We start from the raw sequence: 21929 nt of genomic DNA, 5'->3' as shown, positions 1-21929 counted from the left end.
AACGTACAATTGACTGCTTTTAGCAGATATTACTTATGAATATGGGATGGGCTTTATCGCTTTTGTTATTGTCGTCAATGAATGAATGAATCCTGTACAAATTCTGTACATGAAACGTAGATGATTGTTTGTTCAACTGTATGTTTTATCATTCATCATCATATCTCGCTGTTATTGTTTCCTTAAGCCCCGTACGCAGAAATTGATCATACTCGTCAATACAACCACGGAAGGGCTTTCTTTATATTCACATGAAGTATGTATGATAAGTGGATTTAATACCATGAGGATTCTCAAAGTGAGGATTTTATTGATGTTTTGCAATCTCAGAAAATATCCGCTATCCCACAAAACAAACTTAAGGAAAAACTTCATTCCGTTATCCATGGGACATTTGTGACAAAACATGATGTTAATCTGACCATAGATAAAGTTACATCTCTACCTTCAGCGCAATTCGTCAAATATGACTGCAAAGGTCATATGAAGTTTACTGAGAAACCAAACTGTGAAATACTGGACTTTCCCATGGTTAGAATATCTTTACAAGTCATATTTAGGTAAGAAGTAGGCATCCTCATGGGCACCAGTTCTAGCTGATCTGTTTCTTTATGCATATGCTATATGAGGTCCTCAGATTGGCAAGTACAAAACAAGGGAATTTGGCCAAGAAGTTCACCTCACATGTAAGCAGCAGGTATAACGACGATCTTTTATCGTTCAAATTTGACGCATCACTGACAGAAATTATGTCAGATGCAAGTCCCTATCTTGACTTGTACAATGTGTTCCCGTGGTTCTTTTCAGATGAACAATTAACTTGCCCTTGTATGTGTTTGTGACGAGTGCCACCGGTGGGACAGGATACGCTGACCTTTTCGCTAACACATGGCGCCATCACTATTTCATAGTGATTCATAAACACATGTTAATATTATAGTCGGAATCGTACATTGGACAAAGATTTATCATAATTATGGAAAATGTTTTTTGTCGCTTTGTTTCGGGGTTTCACTGTATAACAAACTGCCATTGCAGTGTCGACGAGTGTTGATATATTTTATGTACAAGCACTTATTACCAATAATTATGAAAAGAAGGGGAAGCATTAGTGCGTGTTCTTTTTCGTTTCAAAAGTCTTCGGCATTATTTAAAAAAGAATGGTCTTGGTACACAAAATGGATAAAGTGTTGCGATCTGTGTACCAAAATGGGAAAGCCTGTGTGCGTGTATCGAAAAATGTAAATACCGAAGTGTTTGAATGTCCCTTTGGTGTACGACAAGGTTGTGCTCCTAGTCCGTTTTTGTTTTCATTTTACATTATTGGTAAATGAAATCGTATTCAGTTATTTCCAAATTTACTTGTTCCTTCTCTCATATGCTGATACTGTAATTGGACTCCAAAAGCAAATAGATATTTCAGAGAATTATTGTGATGCTGGTCTCTTCAAGTACATTTCGACAAAACAGGAATTGTTATTTTTAAAAATGGAGGCAAACTTTCTAGAAGAGAAGAGTGGATTTACAAACATGCCCCAATCAAAGCTTCATCGTTATATAACTATCTTGGAATAATATTTTATCTCACTTGGCAAGCATCGATAAACATTTGACTCTTATAGCTAAGAAGGTTCTCATAACTGTTCAGAAGCATTTTTTTTCAAGTTTGAACATTTTTTCTATATTTCAAAATCTTTTTGGTGTAGGTTCTAACACCGTTATCAAGCAAGTGAGAGACATCAAGCGTGATAACGGTGTTAGAAACTACTCCAAAACGTCGCTCCTAATTGTAATAAAGAAGTTGTTCCTCCATAAATCTTATACTTACTTATACTAATGTCAACAGAAAATGACCAGCTTCTACAGAATATGGCTACGTTTATACATCATGTATACATGTGCCACTCACCCATTGTAATCATTGTATTTGTATTTTGGCCTACAGTTCAGAAAATAAATAGATACACTTGATAAGATTATATTTATCATCCAAATCATTTTTCTGGCTTTTGCAGTCTGTAAACACTAATAGCTACAGTCTTTTGTGTAAAACGTACACCTAGCCAGCTTCAGTGCAAGAGAGATTAATGATTTCATTGTGACAACGGTCTGCAGAGCATTGTGATGCAAGTTTATTGCAGTGATATCTACTAGGATATATCTACTTGAACACCCTCAAGCGATACCTGTCAAAAGACTTCTTACAATTTAATTACTTTGTAAGTTTTACACATATTGGTAAAAAAGGAAATAAGAAAGTCAAAGACACTTAAATTCTCTAACAAATGAAAGAATTCAAATTGAAAAATCACTTTTGAGGAGCAAGATTTTGTAACGTCTCCCAATCTACTGCAGTTACGTTAACAAGAAATACCCAAATAATAAAACAATATAAAAACGTTACACAATAAGGTTTGTTATCGTGTTACATCGCATTACACATACCCCTAAAGTTTTTAAGGGTTACTACTTTAACAAGGCAGTTGATGAATAGCCAGGTGTTATGTTAACAGAATCGTAGAAGATACCAGACTGAATCTCCGTTCTTAAGAGACAGGTGTTTAACCTCTCAACCCATCTTAGGCGTGGCCATATACCATGACGAACAAGGATCATCACAGTCATCAAGATGGTATACACACACTCAATTTTCTTTATACCCGACAATATAATTTCAAGGCAACATGGCTTGGCTTAATGGAACATTAAACCTATTGAAGTAAATATATCTTTGTACAATGTGCAAACCATTTATACAGTGGCCATGTCGTGCTATGCGATCGTTTATTGTCCGAGCAAGCGAGGGTATGCGTTTAGTGGATAAACTGTGAAAGAAGGATTATGAATGCAGTCAAAGGTTCCATATACAAATGGGGGACATGTATGACTTGGTGACAGTGTGCTGTTATACACGTGGGTATACAGAGAAGAAGTTACCGTCGGATGGGACAATGTCATAAATCACTACTCGCGGCTGACGAGAACTGTCGAACAATGACTCGAATAACATTACATTGTGTTGTAGCGTTAAAAGATCGAGGGTCTATAAGGATTGTTGTCGTTCACGAATTGATAGTTTTATGTTCTGTGATTTATCAGAAGTCAAGAACAAAATACGATAGTTTATGATTTGAAAATGGATGACTTACACGGTATATAACAGTTCTTGTATGGGATATGTGTTCGCATATATAGAGGTTACTACACCAGTTTCTGTGAGTACTGTAGTGCCCACAATAAAACTCTCTCTCTCTCTCTCTCTCTCTCTCTCTCTCTCTCTCTCTCTCTCTCTCTCCCTTTGTGACAGTATAAAGTTAGGTGAGGAGAGGTGAGGTGAAAATGGGGTTTAAAGTCGCGTCGCATTCTAAGGCGACGTGCGCATATGGTGCATGCGTGGCTGCTTGTTCAAGTCTTTTGCGTGTAATGTCGTGCTTTCCCACTGAGATTTCATGCCGCAGCGTGTATACCAAACTCACACACAGACTTCGAGCCAACCAGTCCCGTTTTAATCCCCCAGGCAGCGTCTCTTGGTATGACGCCAGAAACCTATGATTGTGGTTCGAATCCCGGTTCGCCCACATTATGTTTCTAGGTTTGACAGCACGTGCTCGTGGGTTTCACCGAAGTGGTAAACGTCTTAAACCTGCATCACTTCGAGCTTTCCTCCCACATGAAGCTGACAACCCGTGATATAACTGGAATACTGTTAAAGGCGGCGTGAAACACAACTCACTCACTCACTCAGTCACTATGTCGTTGAAGAACACCTGTCAAACTAGGGAGTCTGAGGGTCTGGAAACTGCTATCACACATTTGTCAGATATCAAAATGTCATCTGACGATGTCTCCTCCACACATGGGAATTACGGTATTTGATCCATGACAACGGTATTACACATTTGTCAGATACCAAAATGTCATCTGACAATGTCTCCTCCACACATGGGAATTACGGTATTTGATCCATGACGACAGTATCACACATTTGTCAGATACCAAAATGTCATCTGACGATGTCTCCTCCACACATGGGAATTACGGTATTTGATCCATGACAACGGTATCACACATTTGTCAGATACCAAAATGTCATCTGACAATGTCTCCTCCACACATGGGAATTACGGTATTTGATCCATGACAACAGTAAGCAGCCATTCCATGGTCGGATTAGTCAGCTATTCTTCAGGAATATTCCTCAAAGATCTGTTCCTCAAAGATGATAAATGGAACATTTTTAGTGTGACAATATGGAGAAGTGGACCTTTGATTGGTTAATTATGTGCACGTGGTCGTTATCAGCTTTCCGTTGTTTACAGTTTTGATCCTTTTTACAACCATACATTACTTCAAATTTGTGACCAGGGGGCCACCCCTTGCGACCCTCACATGGGACTCAAGTATTGGTGACGTCATCTTTAAAGGTGCACTCAATCATACCACGTCAAAAAGTCAATACAGGCGCCGCCTAACTTGTCAAAACACTAAAGGATACTGGGAAATTCGAGAAATTCGAACCAGTTTTAAGCCGTGAATTGATGGAACGTGCTACATTGAACAGCGAGGCAACTAAATCTATAAATACGGATCACATGATATAAGACATTGAGGATAGCCAAGGTAGGTGGTGATAGGTTTCATTTTGATAGGAGCATCTGTGTACCTCATGGCAACACCCCTCTGGTTTATCTTGTTATTTCATGTTTTGAATTAATTTCGTAGTTGTATTAATTATAGTTATCTTTAATTCGATATGTTCATTACTTTGCCCGTGGAGAAAGTTCCAATATCACGTATAGCGTTGTTCATTAATATTGAGAGATTGGCTTTCTGTAATATGTGTAATTGTGTTCACTAACTCTTTTGTACAATAACTGAATAGTTGATTAATATTAGTATTTAACGGACTAAACTCCAATTGACAAAAACAGTAATTAACATTGTTTGTTCAGTAATGATTATTAACCTATTATCATGATTATCTATTTTTATTTAAACCACAATCGTGTTGATTTTGAAAATGGATTTTATATATTTTGCTAAATATCTTTTACGTACATTCTCATGAATCAGCAGAGTAGAGATATTATGAAACTCCAACTGCTGTAACTCGATATACTTGTAAGATTATGTAACAGTGTAGTCCCGGATTCTTTGTTAAAGTACTGTGGCAAACAGCAGACACTTCGCTTGATTCGAACTATGTTTACCTCGATGATTTCCAGGATTTCGTACTTACGAGGTGTCACTTCACTTAACATTTTTATACAAGTATTTAAATATGCCCTAGGAAATTGGACTTGATTAAAAGTAAATAAAAACGACACGCCGTGATATAACTGGTATAGTGTTAAAAGTGGCATTAAACCCAACTCACTCACAGTGCAGAGTTTAGCGTGCCAGGATCCTACGACCGTGGGTCAAATGCCGGATACGCCTTCATTATGACCTTTGGTTTGGCAGCAACAGTACTGTTCAAAGCGGCGTAAAACACAACTCACTCCTTCCTAACCATGATTCAGTCAATGATTGTACATAAACTGGATATTGTTTTAGGACCATGTACCTATACCACTACCTCGGACATGGGAGGAGACCAAGCTTTATGGAATGCGAGCACAAGGAGTACGGTGGCTAACATAGGTGAATGCCAGGGTGCATGTACAGCGGACACTGCCTGCTTATCTGCCGAATTCCTGACTGCAGGCGGTAGTTGCTTTCGTTTTCACACTGCGACAGCTCTTTCGTCTAGGGCTAATAGCATCTACACAGTGAAAGATTGTTCAGGTGAGGTCATATGAGGACAGAGACAGGGAAAGGTGTAGTGAGGGGACCGCGCAGGGGGGGGGACAGGGGTATGGTCAGGGACAGGGACAGAGACAGGGACAGGGACAGGGACAGGGACAGAGACAAGGTCAGGGTCAGGGACAGGGACAGGGTCAGGGTCAGGGTCAGGGTCAGGGTCAAGGTCAGGGACAGGGACAGGGACAGGGGCAAAGACAGGGACAGGGACAGGGACAGAGACAGGGTCAGGGTCAGGGTCAGAGACAGAGACAGGGACAGGGACAGGGACAGAGACAGGGTCAGGGTCAGGGTCAGAGACAGAGACAGGGACAGGGACAGGGACAGAGACAGGGTCAGGGTCAGGGTCAGAGACAGGGACAGGGATAGGGATAGGGGTAGGGACAGGGGTAGGGGTAGGGACAGGGGCGGGGACAGAGACAGGTACAGGGTCAGGGGCGGGGGCAGAGACAGAGATAGAGACAGGGGCGGGGGCGGGGACAGGGGTAGGGACAGGGACGGGGACGGCGGCAGGGGCAGGGGCAGGGGCAGGGACAGGGGCAGGGGTAGGGGCAGGGGCAGGGGCAGGGACAGGGGCAGGGGCAGGGGCAGGGGCAGGGACAGAGACAGGGACAGGGACAGGGGCAGGGGCAGAAACAGGGTCAGGGTCAGGGTCAGGGTCAAGGTCAGGGACAGGGACAGGGGCAGGGGCAGAGACAGGGACAGGGACAGGGACAGAGACAGGGTCAGGGTCAGGGTCAGAGACAGAGACAGGGACAGGGACAGGGACAGAGACAGGGTCAGGGTCAGGGTCAGAGACAGAGACAGGGACAGGGACAGAGACAGGGTCAGGGTCAGGGACAGAGACAGGGACAGGGACAGGGGCGGGTGCAGAGACAGAGACAGGGGCGGGGGCGGGGGCAGAGACAGAGACAGAGACAGGGACAGGGACAGGGACAGGGACAGGGACAGGGGTAGGGGAAAGGGTAGGCACAGGGGCAGGGACAGAGACAGGGACAGGGATAGAGACATGGATGGGTTCAGGGAAAGGGACAGGGACGGGGGCGAGGACAGGGACAGGGTCAGGGAAAGGGGCAGGCACAGGGACAGAATTAGAGGCAGGGAAAGGGTTAGGGGCAGGGGCAGGGGCAGGGGCAGGGGCAGGGGCAGAGGTAGCGGCGGGTGCACGGGGACTAGGACAGGAGCAGGCACAGCGGCAGGGACAGGGACAGTGAAAGGGGCATGGGGCAAAGGCAGGGATAAGGACAGGTGCAGGGGCAGGGACAGGGGCAGAGGCAGGGGCAGGGGCAGGGGCAGGGGCATGGGGCAGGGGCAGGGACAGGGACAGGGACTAGGACAGGGGCAGTGGTACTAACACCTTTGTGATAATAAACTGACTTCCAAAAGAAACTTTACCAACTGAAAATAAATATTTCACCAAAGTATAAATTTTTGTTTCGATGAAGTCTATCTAAAACCTATAAAATCTATAACCTAAATACAACAATAGTGTATGCAGAAAATGTCAATCGTCTGTTACATGTTTGCGAGATAACACGCGAAAAAGTGAAAAACACGTGCACCACGGACAACTGCAAATGCACGTGCGGGTAAGGGTATAAAACGACTGCTACGGCAAGTCAGACATCCACAGTGATAAAAAACACACAAAAGAAATGCCACGACTCACAGTCGAACAACGTGAACGAGCTTTGGGTATGGTACAGATGGGAGCCACCCACGCCCATATCTCACGAACCTTCGGTTGCTCCCGTGTTGCCGTTACCAACTTGATGCAACGTTAAAGACAAACAGGGCGGACCGCTGACAGGCCAAGAACAGGCAGACCCAGGGTGACCACGCCCCATGATGACCGGTACTTGCGTACCTTGCACCTCCGAAATCGCTTCCTGACAGTGACATCATCGGCGACAAACGCCCCAGGTCACAGGGTTAGTCGACAGACAATGGCCAGGAGACTCAGGGCTCATGGAATCAGGGCTTTTAGACCATACAGAGGACAACGCAACATCGTCGTCTGCGATTGAGATGGGCCCGGACTGTACGACCTTGGAAACGACGTGACTGGCAGAGGGTTGTCTTCACTGACGAAAGTCGATTCTGTATGCTTAGAACTGATGGAAGACAACGTGTTTACCGTCGAAGGGGTGAACGAACGGCGGCGTGTTGCGTACAGGAGGTCGTGCCATATAGTGGAGGGAGTGTCATGGTGTGGGGAGGGATCTGTGGACAGGAGACTTGACAGCTCAGCGTTACATGGATAACATTCGTCGTCCAGTTGTCCTACCATTTCTCCAACAGCAGCCACGTGGTGTCATTTATCAGCATGACAACGCTAGAGCCCATACAGCCGGAATTGTCAATAACTTCCTCGCAGCCAACAACGTCAACGACCTGCCGTGGCCTGCACGCTCACCCGACATGTCCACTTTAGAACACCTCTGGGACTTGATGGATCGTCGTGTTCGACAACGACCACACTCTCCAGCTAACCGGGAAGAACTGATCTTGGCCCTCCAAGAAGAATGGCGTCAAATCCCATGTGACCTCATCAGACAACTGACTTTTTCTGTGCGTCGAAGAGTTTTTGCGTGTATTGAGGCATTTGGTGGTCACACACGCAACTAATGACTTGTTATTGAACATAAGCGATTGTTTATGTACTCTGCCTGTTGTCTATGATTCTGAAAGCTCGAGTTTTGTACCACACCCAACTTTGGGGGGCTCTGACGTCATTCTCGGTCACGGTATGATTGTCATGTTCAGTGTTGATTATGTTGATATTGACTCTCCTCAATACACTTTACTTCATGCATGTATGTTCTGTTGTTTTTTAGCAAGAGTGATTTCAAACTCAAAGTTTCTTTTGGACGTCAATTTAGTTTCTCAATCCCACAGCTCCATGCTCCATGACCAGAACCAGCAACACCAAGGGCGGAGTGACCGACATCAAACTGACCCTGAGTACACTGGGGGAATGCAGCACGGCCTGCCTGTATCTGTCTCAGTGTATGGGCGTCACCTACTCCGGGGGCACCTGCAGCATCTACGGGGAGACCATCACAGCCATGAACTCAGGAGACACTATGGACAAAGTAAAATATCCCTGTCCATTTACAGGTAAGAGCAGATTGTGCAGACTTCCAAGATCTTGTTTGTTTGTTGTTTAACGCCGCACTCGGTAATATTCCAGCTATGTTAGGGCGGTCTGTAAATAATCGAGTCTTGACCAGACAATCCAGTGACTGACATCACAAGCATCGATCTACGCAATTTTTCACACATTGTACTCGCATGGGAAATCGAACGCGGGTCTTCTGTGTGATGAGCGAACGCTATAATCACTGGTCTACTCTGTCGCCAATGGTTAAAATGACCAAATCCATAAATATAAACTTCTTAACCTTTCCATATACAAAAGTAATGTTTGTCAAAAGCAGAGTGGATTGTACGATTGCGACTATATCATGAGCCTGTGTTTATGACGTTATGAGTTACCCAGTTACCCAAATGGCGAAATGTATCCGGTGAATGCAATCTTGCATTTTGTTGTTGTTTCGATGTGATTTCCAAATTAAACTGAGTGAGTGAGTGAGTGAGTATGGTTTTACGCCGCTTTTAGCAATATTCCAGCAATATCAGGGCGGAGGACACCGGAAATAGGCTTCACACATTGTACCCACGTCGGGAATCGAACCCGGGTATTCAGCATGACGAGCGAACGCTTAAACCACTAGGCTACCCGACCGCCCTCTTTCCAAATTAAAAAGCGGAGGTTAGTCCAGATATCAGTTCGCACAGCACTAAATTGTGAGATCAATAAAAACAGTACAATGAATAATCTATAAATTGAAATAATAAAACAGTTTAAAGTTTACAATCAATAGACCAGAGTTCGATTCCCTACATGGGAACAATGTGTGAAGCCCACTTCTGGTGTGTCCGCCGTGATATTGCTGGACTATTACTAAAACGGCGTAAAACTATACTCACTCACACTCAACCATTTGTTTTCCCTGCCAATTACTGCAAATATATAATTTACAACAGTTTGTACTGCAACTAATAATAATTATACATCACAAAATCCATATATGTTTGGAAACCTGTTGTGTCTTTGTTTTATAATTTGATACTTCGGAAAATCAACTGGACATCAGAATCGTCACAGTCATTGTGGGTGCATTCATTCAGTACGCTGGCGTTAAGGTGGATGTTGTGAATGGATGCTGGATCGATGGTTTGTTTTGAGAAATGAGAAATAATGACTTAACAGGAACCCCTGCTGTAAACAATTGTAAATATTTCGTGAATATAACTGCAAAAGCGGTTCAAAAGTAGACATCAGCTGAACTGATTCTTCAGAAAGAATTGAAAGACCTAAAAATGTATACCCTGAACACGTACACCTGATTTTTTACAATGAATTATGACCCAATAAAAGAATACATACTTTCTGGGGACCCTTGAAGATCCGGGGTAGAATAGGCCTTCAGCAACCCATACTTGCCGTAAAGGGCGACTATGCTTGTCGTAAGAGGTGACTAACGGGATCGTGTGGTCAGGCTCGCTGACTTGGTTGATACAAGTCATCGTATCCAATTTGCGTGGATCGATGCTCATGATGTCAATCTCTGGATTTTCTGGTCCAGACTCGATTATTTACAGACCGCCGTCATAGAGCTGAAATATTGCTGAGTGCGGCGTTTAAAAACAAACAAACAATCAAACCTTCTTCCAGGGAAGACCTGCTGTATGGAAGACACAACAAATATGAAGGCTAGTGCAGCGGCTTTAATGTCGTTGACGGCGTCTCTGAAGTCATGTGAGGATGTCTGTCTCGACACCTCCTCCTGCATGTCCGTCTACTTCAAGAACAACGTCTGCTATCTCTACACTGGTGTCACAACCACTTCCGCTGATACCGGAAGTACACACTCTGTCAGGACATGCACCGGAAGTGAGTGACATTTTCCTCTTTTGTGCAGATACTGTTGACTGTATGTTAAATGATATCAAACAACATTTAGGCGTTATGAACACGATATGATAACTGAACTGTACACTAAACCCTTAACCTATGTTTGAAGATTAAAAATGCATTGATGCATTTCTTGTAGATAAGTTGTTTTATTTACCAGTTTACACATTCTCACTGTTGAATGTCTTTAAAGGAGGCATGTCTCCGTTCTTGAATCAAGAATAGTGTTTGAAGCTGGCAGAATTCGGTGTTTCCAAATAATTATCCACAAATGCATTTGACAATTAATTGGGAAACTAGGCAGGTCGGAAGAGGCCTCAAATACCTTATATAGGTACAGTCAGCTTTTAAGAAACTGTAATATTCCAAAACGTCTCGTAGGATCAAGTCCTCTCTCATACATAACAATATTCCTATGTTTGGGGACTGGGCATTTCTTTAATTTTCATATTTTGGATTTATTGTACATAAATGAATAATAAATACGTTGAAGCAGAGACGATAATGCAATAATATAAGAATGCAATAATGAAAGAATGCAATAATAAAGAAATTCAATAATGAAAGAATGCAATAATGAAAGAATGCAAAATTGCAAAAACGCAATAATGAAAGAATTCAATAATGAACGAATGCAATAATGAAAAAATGTAATAATGAAAAAAATGCAATATTGAGTTATATAGTTACATGCTTCTCGTAGTTTATATTGCCCATGCCCAAAATATAGTGACACTCCAGACAGCCCGACGCCCATTTAATACATTTTAGATTAGCGATTCATGGATACAGTGCCATGTTGCTTCAGATATCATGCATATTTATCATTTAAGGCTAGTGCTGTCGCTGCAGGAACTACTTTCAAACTCCATACATTAATACGAGGCCACATTTCTCAATATACTATTGACTTACTTTTGATAGGGGTTTCCCAATGTGGCGCCGAAACATGGTACAGATTAGAGGTGTACGTTCCTATTACGTAATAACCGTGGAAACAGCAGCCCAGCTTTTTGAAATGAATACCCCGCTACTAATAAACGTTAAAGGATCGCCTCAAACCTAAATTTTTTCACGTTAACAAAATCTCTACCATGTTATATTTATGTGCCATAAATCCTCCGGAGAATATCTACTAACACTGCGCATCCTCAGTGGGTGCGGTCCCGGAAGGCCGATTTTACACCAGCTTTGATTTGCTAAATTTGACAGAACAGTCGATAAAAGTGTCAGACCGTTTAACAAAAATCTTGTAACTTTTTTTTGAATTTCTGAGAGACATTATTATCTCCAAGCAATAGTATGATAGTAATAATCATAAGCCATTAAACCGATGGTCTTGAATCGGTTCAATTGACATGAATGTGTTTCAGTGATTCGACCATATGAAAATATATAAAGTCAATGTCATGAAATATAAAACGTCAGTGTCAGAGAAAAAACAGTCTCGATTATCCACCACAACAGATTCCATTTGAGTGTGACCGCCTCCGTGGTCTAGTGGTAGAGCGTCCGCCCGGAGAGCGGAAGGTCGGGGTTCGATCCCCGATCGCGTCATACCAAAAGACGTTAAAAGATGGTACTTGTTGTTACCCTGTCTGGCACTCGGCATTAAGGGGCTAAAACAAGGACTGGTCGGCTCGGAGTATACTGTGTCTGAGTGGGATATTCATGTTAAACTGCGGCATGGTATCTCAGTGAGCTAGCACTATAAATCGGCATCAGTCCGGACTAGTACAATCAGCCACACAAACACACACACGTACATGCACGTTGCTATATAAGTGCAATAATCTTGGACGCGACGTTAAACCCCATTTCACCTCACCTCACCATTTGAGTGTAAAAGGCAAGAAAGAGGTGAAAATTATATGAATGGATCACTGAAAACCAGTGATGACACCAGGTGTAGGGGGAAAGGGTGAACGTGTTCTGACCCGCAACACAAATCTTAAAAGGTGAACTTAAATGAATACTGTGGGGCTTACCTAGAATTCATTTACATCTTTTCTTTTGCCAGCTCCAACAACGACAGGAGACGTAACAACGCTGTGTTTTGGTGGGTATTGATACAGTTCCTTTACTTTGCGCTTGTGGTACACGCACTGATTAGATCGTAAACAGATCTTGTGTACAACAGTTTGGTCTTCTTATGGTACTACAGCCAGGGACCATTCATTGTTTTGATTTCAATGCACCAGGATTGTGTTAGAGACAGAATATTTCTTCAACCGCTGCTTCAAGGCATACAGTGTGTGTAGCATACCTAATGAACAGTAAATTTGTGGGTAAACTCCGAGACAAAATTAGTTTCGTTCTACATTTTCAAAAACAGTTTTTAAAAAAAAAAAATCACAACCTGTATGCTTCCTTTTTGTCACAGGCAGTGGAGCGCATGTGTCCATTGTCGGTTCGGGACTTGGTGAGTAGATAACGTTTAGGTACAATCTTTGTTTTAAAACTTTTTTTGTTCATTTTTCAAAACGATAGAAATTGTTGCAATGCCACATCGTCGTCAGTTTATTCACCGTGTGAGTTAATTCCTGATTTTTTTTCATTTTCATAAAGGCAATTCTACTTTCTTTAAGAATCGTTTTAATTCCAAACAGAATTATGACAATTTATGCTTCCATATTAACATGCTTATTTGTTATATGATTTCAGGAGTTGTAATGTTGGCGGTGATCGCAGTTATACATCGAGAAGCCATGATCTGAAACAGAGACCCGGGATCTACATTGTTGTATAGAAATATACTTGAATGATAATGTTAGTGAATATTTTTTTCACAGGTTTAACTCATCATAACAATTTCACCTGACAGCTATTGTTTTTAACCGGCCAATGTTTTTAAAGGAATACAAATAATAATGAACATATCTCTAAATGAGAACACATGATTGTGAGGAGAATACAGTAAACTACGGTTATAACGGATACGCTTATAACGAACTGACGGATATAACGAACTTACTTTTTGGTCCCGACTATTTGCTGTAGTTATGCTGTATATATACTTATAACGAACTACGGTTATAAAGAACTAAAATTAGTAATCCCTTTGAGTTCGTGATAACCGTAGTTTACTGTATAATTTTATGGGCACGAAATAAACCCTAGCGGAATTACAATGTTGCTTCACCGTTTATGTATTTCATATTGCGCCGACAGACTAGTACTGTTGATAGGCAAGCAGAGTTATATTTGTTTCAAGCATCCTTTGAGATTAACATACATAGCAAGACCAACAACAGACGAAACCAGTAACGGAAAACTCACTCAAATATGTTGATTCAGGAAGATTCTCCGACTTCAACCAGTGTTATGTTGTCTCAATAATTCAATGTTATTTGCTCTTTGTAATAGTTTAACACACGTTGATAGTAGTGTAATTTGAATAGTGTTCAAAGTTTGTATTTGTTTTCGTAACATCAGAATAGTATGATCATTGTTAACAGCCTCGTGTCCATTAACAGCAGGGGAAACATTGAACATTTCAACCAACTTGGTTTACAGTTAACCTAATTAATAATTTAATCAATCTATTGGGAAGTGATTCGTCCTATTGTGCCACTGTCTTTCATTTCAAAGCTTAACACATATTGTTTTGGGTTTGCTATTTTGTGTCATGCAATGACAGTATAACGAAAGTATTTTCAAGATATTATCTGCATTGTTGTATTCGTGTTTACCATATTGTCTCAAGGAAAATGGGTTTTAGGACATTTGTCTTCTGTTATTGAATATTCCAGAAGTATCACTCTATCACTGTACAGGGTGCCGTTGTACAAAACAACCTTAGCGCTACGACTGTTAGTCTATGTTAAGGTATGGGAGTTACGATCACCTTAGCGCTAAGATCGCTTTGTACAACGGCACCCAGGTTATTTAAATACATACATTTGTCACCGTCAGATTTCTTGGAATTTTCGTCGCCAGTATCAGTGAATAAAAACTATTTCAAATTGGCTTTCCTTTTTTTTGGTATTGGCTTTCGCATGGTATTTATATTGCATTGAACACGTAATTACGTGGATGTTTTGGTCACCATAGTCTGCTCTGGTCAAATACTGGTATATCAAACTATTGGCGGAATGTTAGTAATTGCGTCTGTCTAAAACAGTGTATAATATCACGAGCAACGATGAAACATAATCAGGTTATACATTAATAAGCACCACATCGTAATGTCGACCGGCTCGTGCGAGAAGCATTAGGAACCAACATATTCTGACCTGTGTGAGTCTTTGAGCCAACTCAACTGATCTTAGCATAACATTCACGCTATGTTGACCCGTGACCTTGTTATAGTTGAGAGGATTTTTAACTGGGAAAAACATTACATTCAGGTGAGGTACAGTTCTCTGTATTGCAAGATTCTCCAACTAGCCTGAAAGATTAACTAAAACATGAATCCAAGTCAAATTGATTGGCAAGTCTAAATTGCGTCAGCTCTAGAAATTGAGTACTTTTCTTTATTTGCATTTTGTTGATATATATTTGTAAAAATGATAACTTTATTTCAAATACTATTTGCTGTACTATATTGCCACTCGCATTTAAAATATACCAGTATGTGCACATGTAATCTATTCACACATTATTACATATATTATCCTGTAAAGAATAGGTGATGTACAATGTAATAATGTCAACATACATTGCCACTTATTCACGTGTAACGTGTAACTCGATGTTGTGTCCAAATGTACCCAAATTGTCTTAATCTACTTTTAGTACAGCTACATTCCTGTCTTGATATTTGAAGCGCATTGTCTGAAACAAGTCAAGCAGTATGTGAGCAATCATTTACATAAGATTTCCTGCGGACGTTACCGGCCCTGGGTCCAGAGACACGATCTACTCGCACACATTGCGACGTAGTCAGGGAAGAGTCGTTTCCCTTATGCCAGATTTGAAACGATGAGGTCTTTGTTCTGCAGTCCAGTCCAGGTAGATGGGGTGAGATTGGTGGTGAAAAGGGTAGGGTGAGATGGTTGGTTGTGTGAGATAGGTGGTTGTGTGAGGTGGTGGTGAGATAGGTGGTGGTGCGATTTGTGGGGTTGAGATGGGTGGGGGTGAGATAGGTGGTGGTGAGATGGCTGGTGGTGAGATAGGGTGGGTGGGATGGCTGGTGGTGAAAATTAGGTGGGTGAGATTGGTGGGGTTGAGATATGTGATGGTGAGATAGATGGGGTGAGATTGGTGGTGAGATGGGTAGGGTGAGATGGTGTTAGATAGGTTGTGGTGAGATAGGTGGCGTTGAGATGGGTGGGGTTGAGATGGGTGGGGTTGAGATGAGTGGGATTGAGATGGGTGGGATTGAGATGGGTGGGGTTGAGATGGGTGGGGTTGAGATGGGTGGGATTGAGATGGGTGGGATTGAGATGGGTGGGATTGAGATGGGTGGGGTTGAGATGAGTGGGGTTGAGATGGGTGGGATTGAGATGGGTGGGGTTGAGATGGGTGGGGTTGAGATGGGTGGGATTGAGATGGGTGGGATTGAGATGGGTGGGATTGAGATGGGTGGGGTTGAGATGGGTGGGATTGAGATGGGTGGTTGTGGAATAGGTGGGTGGGATTGGTGTTGGTGAGATAGGTGTTGGTGAGATAGGTGGGGTTGAGATGGCTGAGGGAGAAGGGTAGGGTGAGATGGTGTGAGATAGGTGATGGTGAGATGGATGGCATTGAGATGGGTGGGGTTGAGATGGGTGGGGTTGAGGTGGGTGGTTGTGGGATAGGTGGGTGAGATTGGTGGTGGTGAGATAGGTGTTGATGAGATAGGTGGGTTTGAGATGGCTGGTGGTGTGATAGGGTGGGTGAGATGGATTGGGGTGAAAAATAGGTGGTGGTGAGATTGGTGGGGTTGAGATAGGTGATGGTGAGATAGATGGGGGTGAGATTGGTGGTGAGAAGGGTAGGGGTGAGATGATTGGTAGTGTGAGATAGGTGGTGGTGAGATGGGTGGGGTTGAGATGGGTGGGGTTGAGAAGGGCGGATTTGAGATAGGTGGGTGAGATGGTTGCTGGTGAGATAGTGGGGTGGGATGAGTGGTTGTGAGATAGGTGGTTAGATGGAAGGGGTTGAGATGGGTGGTGGTGAGATAGGTGGGATGAGATGGATGGTGGTGAGATAGGTGGGATGAGATGGGTGGTTGTGAGATAGGTGGTGAGATGGGTTGGGGTGAGATGGTAGGTGTCCTGAGATAGGTAGTGGTGAGACCCATGTCGGGAATCGAACCCGGGTCTTCGGCGTGGTGTGAGATGGTTGGGGTTGAGATAGGTAGCGGTGATATAGGTGGTGTGAGGTGGTTGGAGTTGAGATAGGTGGTGTTGATATAGGTGGTATGAGATGGTTGGTGTTCTGAGATAGGTGGGGTGAGATGGGTAGTATTCTAAGATAGATGGGGGTGAGACACGTGGTGGTGATATAGGTAGTGGTGATATAGGTGGTGGTGAGATAGGTGAGGTGAGATGGCTGGTAGTGTGAGATAGGGGGTTGTGATATAGGTGGTGGTGAGATGGGTTGGTTTGAGATGGGTTGGGTTAAGATGGGTGGGGGTGAGATCGGTTGTGTTGAGATGGGTGTTGTGAGATGGGTGTTGTTGTGCGATAGGTGTTGTTGAGATAAGTGGTTGTGAGATAGGTGGTGGTGAGATAGGTATATAATTTTGTACCTTTATCTCATTTCCATTTGCCTCATTGACGGTTCTGAGAGGGGCAAATAAGCATTCGTGTGTGCAATCGTATTTCTATGGATCTATAAAACTGTTACTTGATATGTCTGACTGTCCATCCTTCTCGAATGTTCGCATATCTCGAAGTTACAACACGGTCCCGCTACGTTCGAGATACTGGGGTCCAAATGTAATTGAAGTTTAAGAATTACAGATGTCACATGGAGATGCCTAAATCTGCAGCACGGTATAGCGTGAGTTAAAATCTGCAGTCACGTAGGCATGATGTCAGCCACGCTGTGTCCGGTTCTTAAGATGAAACATAAACTCAACTATGCTTTGTTCATGAACTCGTGCAATATCATTTATTGACACAGTGTACGATGAGCCGTCAGCGACAGTCGGTCTGACCCATACCGAAAGGTCAAATTATAAATTGTTGTTTCCTGTACATTAAACCTGATAAACGATGGGTCATTGTTTAAAGAAGACAGACAGTTTAATGAGGTTCAAGGGTAGACGTTTATCAAACTCGGCATGTTGATTATTTGGATAACGTAAATCGCTGACCAGTTTATCATGAAGATGTTATTGCTTGTATGATCCGAGGCGGCTAGTCATAACAACAGTCGCCCCACAGTCACCGAAGCTCAATATACAGTCCGGGCGTGTTTTGCGTGGATTCAGCGACTGCAATTGGCTATCCTCTGTAATGAAGAGGCGTTGATAGAGCGACGAGGTATGCACACATCCAATCTCAGAACCGGGCTAGTGAGGATGAAAAGACTGACAAAGAAAAGAAACACTGCAGAAAGTGTTGGCAGATCCCCTTTCACCCCTGCGCACTGGCACGGCACCGATACTTTACAGTTGATAAATATAACGTCTTGTTGAATACTCAGATATTTCAAAGATACTTTTAGACTCGCGTAGTGAACAAGACAGTCACTAAATGCTCAATGAAAATTGGTATTTTAAAGTTGATTGTGGACAACAAATTGCATTGCCACTGGTATGAGTAACTCGTTTATTCGAGTAGTTATGTCCAAATATTGTTTATCTAAATGTCAATCACTTCCTAATCCCGTATGATGTTTCTGTCCGTATTATCTGAAAGAACGTATACTTTATATCGTATTAAAAATGACACATTTATATCCATATATAACTACCTCCAAGTCGAATGCTATACCTCCCTCTCGAAGAAACCAGTCCAGTATGTTTGCCTTTCTATCGATATTATTCCGCGCTCTTGAAACTTCGGATGTCTCGAAGCAACAGCAGTCTGCATCGTTTCTGTCTATAGTAATCCTTGCACTCGAAACTTAGGACATGCCGAAGTTTGTCTTTCACGTGATTCGGTGTATGATTCCCGCCTGCATCTGAACACCATTTTTGAAAGGCGATATATTTTATGACAGAATATGTAAATCATAAACAATCGTCGAAATACTACGGTATCGTTCAAATTAAACATTGTTGATAACCCGTTCCACATTATATCCCCTGATCTAATAATAAATGTCAGCTTCTCAAACACTCATGTTAAGACGTTGACACGTTAATCATTCCAATAACACCATGTTCATGTTCAGGCCGTCAATAAAAGGCGAACATAGCCCTTCAGAAGGCCTCGCAGGGTGGTTTTGTGAGTACATAAATGTGTTGAGCTAAGCTTTCTGAGGAAGGCCACCTGAGAGTCTTCTAGGGAACAATGTTGCAACAATGTTAACAACCTCAAATGAACACCAACCTTACCCTCTCCAGATTTGTTTATAAGAAAGGGTTACCCAACTCTGTCCTGCCCTCGCAGTTCTTGGTGGTGTTATTACAAGAGTACGTGTGGATGTAAGGCCTCGCCCTCTGAGATAAATGGCGCTTGATACACTGTCGAACGTTCACAGAACTCTCCTGTTTTTGAAGTAAGAGAAGTCGGGACCGTATCCGGTTCCTATATAAACTTGAAAACAGGAATTCTGGCCGGCGGCGAAAACAATGAACCCCCAACCTCTCCGTTCGGACCTTGGTCGGGGACACCTAAGGCGTTGCGGCCTTTCATCTGAGCGCTGCAGGCGGACCACGATGCCCTATAATAATAACATACATGTGCCAACAAATTGGTCTTGGGAGAAAATAACGGAGTAATGAAATATGAAAATGCCAGCAGTAATTGATCCGGCTTATGTGGGGGAGCGAATGGTGGGATGACCCCTCGGCGTTAGGGGGACTGAGGGTGGGGGCAGCTGATTCTGATCGGACGGTGGGGTAAGACAGGTTCCCCCTTCTCGACATGGGATCGGCGTCTACCTCAGACCATCGAATCCAAACTTAAGCTTGCATGCAGGTTGAATTATTCTATTGAGGAAGGAATGTACATGCATGTTTTTGTTTATAACAAGTTCATTGTGGTAACATATGGTAACATGTCCAGGAGAATTCTACACATGCTTATATTATAAACAAACCGCTATTGTTACCAGCGTATATTTCGATCGTGTTTCAAATCCCCGATGTCCGTCAAACCTGCGTCCTAGAAATTGAGATAAATAAGTTACGGTTTGTAGTCCCGAACAAGGAGAACTGTTTTGTGGAAAATCAATGAAAAAAAAGCTTTCATACCGTGCAGTATAATGGTTCAAGGACCCGGATGGTTTGGTGATGCGTTGTGGGCGGTGGTATGTAGTAAACAGATTTGTCACAGCTGTAAAGTAAAACGCAAATAAGACGTAAACACAGGGTGCTATTCTATTTGAAATAACTGTTTACAGTTTTCGCTTTAATCTTTGAAGGTTAATCAGAACAAAGCACACATGCCGACACTCCATCTTCAAAACAACTGACGTGGGATCTGTTTAAATATTACCCAGACAAGTCGTGTAATTGTCTCAGAATTATGCTCAGTTTCTTACTTTTAGGGCACTCTTGTTTTGTTTGTCCTTCAACGCCGTGTTTTAGTTGGACTTTTTTCTATATAATCTGGCTACGTTGTATATATGTTAATATTTATATGTAGTTCCGGTACCGTGAAGTTTGTTTATAAACAACGACGTTGTAATTTGCATTGTTAGCCATTACCTAACACTTGAGACCGCCTCCGTGGTCTAGTGGTAGAGCGTCCGCCCGGAGAGCGGAATGTCCGGGGTTCGATCCCCGGCCGCGTCATACCAAAAGACGTTAAAAGATGCGCTCGGCATTTAGGGGGCTAAGACGAGGGCTGGTCGGCTCGATATAGTGTGTCTGAGAGGGGTATTCATGTTAAACTGCGGCATGGTATCTCAGTGGGCTAGCACTATAAATCGGCGTCAGTCCGGACTTGTACAAGCAGCCACACACACACATACGTGCATGTACGTCGCTATATAAGAGCAATAATCTCGTTAAACGTTAAACCCCATTTCGCCTCAACTCACCTGAAGTAACACTTGACACCGTAGTGGATACCTGTGAGTTATTGCGGGCACACGTTTCTAAACTACGGTTTTCAGATGTATGCCTTTATTTACCCTAAACCTTTATATTCTTAATTTGTAGATATTTTCGGACCAGATCTATTTATGCATGCATGTTCTTACTCTTATGGCAGAAATGGGTCGGCGATTCTCCCGATTAAGACAATTTCCCTCTGATTGTAACAATTATTCCTGTCGAAAACATTTTGGATACATGCAAGGAGAGACAGTTACCAATCCACACAGGAAGAAAAAGGTACACATTCACACAGGAAGAGAGCAGGACATATTCACACAGGAAGAGAAAGGTACACATTCACACAGGAAAAGAGAAGGACATATTCACACAGGAAGAGAAAGGTACATATTCACACAGGAAGAGAGCAGTACATATTCACACAGGAAGAGAAAGTTACCCATTCACACAGGAAGAGGGCAGGACATATTCACACAGGAAGAGATATATACACATTCACACAGGAAGAGAAAGGTACACATTCACACAGGAAGAGAGCAGTATATATTCACACAGGAAGAGAAAGTTACCCATTCACACAGGAAGAGGGCATGACATATTCACACAGGCAGAGAAAGGTACACATTCACACAGGCAGAGAAAGGTACACATTCACACAGGACGAGAGCAGGACATATTCACACAGGAAGAGAATGGTACCCATTCACACAGGAAGAGGGCAGGACATATTCACACAGGAAGAGAAAGGTACACATTCACACAGGAAGAGAGCAGGACATATTCACACAGGAAAAGAAAGGTACTTATTCACGCAGGAAGAGAAAGGTACATGTTCAAACTGGAAGAGAAAAGTACATATTCACACAGGAAGGGAGTGGTACATATTCACACAGGAAGAGAAAGGTACGCATTCACACAGGAAGAGATATATACACATTCACCCAGGAAGAGAAGGGTACACATTCACACAGGAAGAGAAAGGTACATATTCACACAGGAAGAGACAAATACACATTGACACAGGAAGATAAGATACATATTCAC

Source organism: Haliotis cracherodii, unplaced genomic scaffold (genome assembly GCF_022045235.1).
Source record: "Haliotis cracherodii isolate W230 unplaced genomic scaffold, xgHalCrac1.p SCAF_2, whole genome shotgun sequence".
Lineage (NCBI taxonomy): Eukaryota > Metazoa > Mollusca > Gastropoda > Lepetellida > Haliotidae > Haliotis > Haliotis cracherodii.
This window is presented reverse-complemented; position numbering follows the sequence as displayed.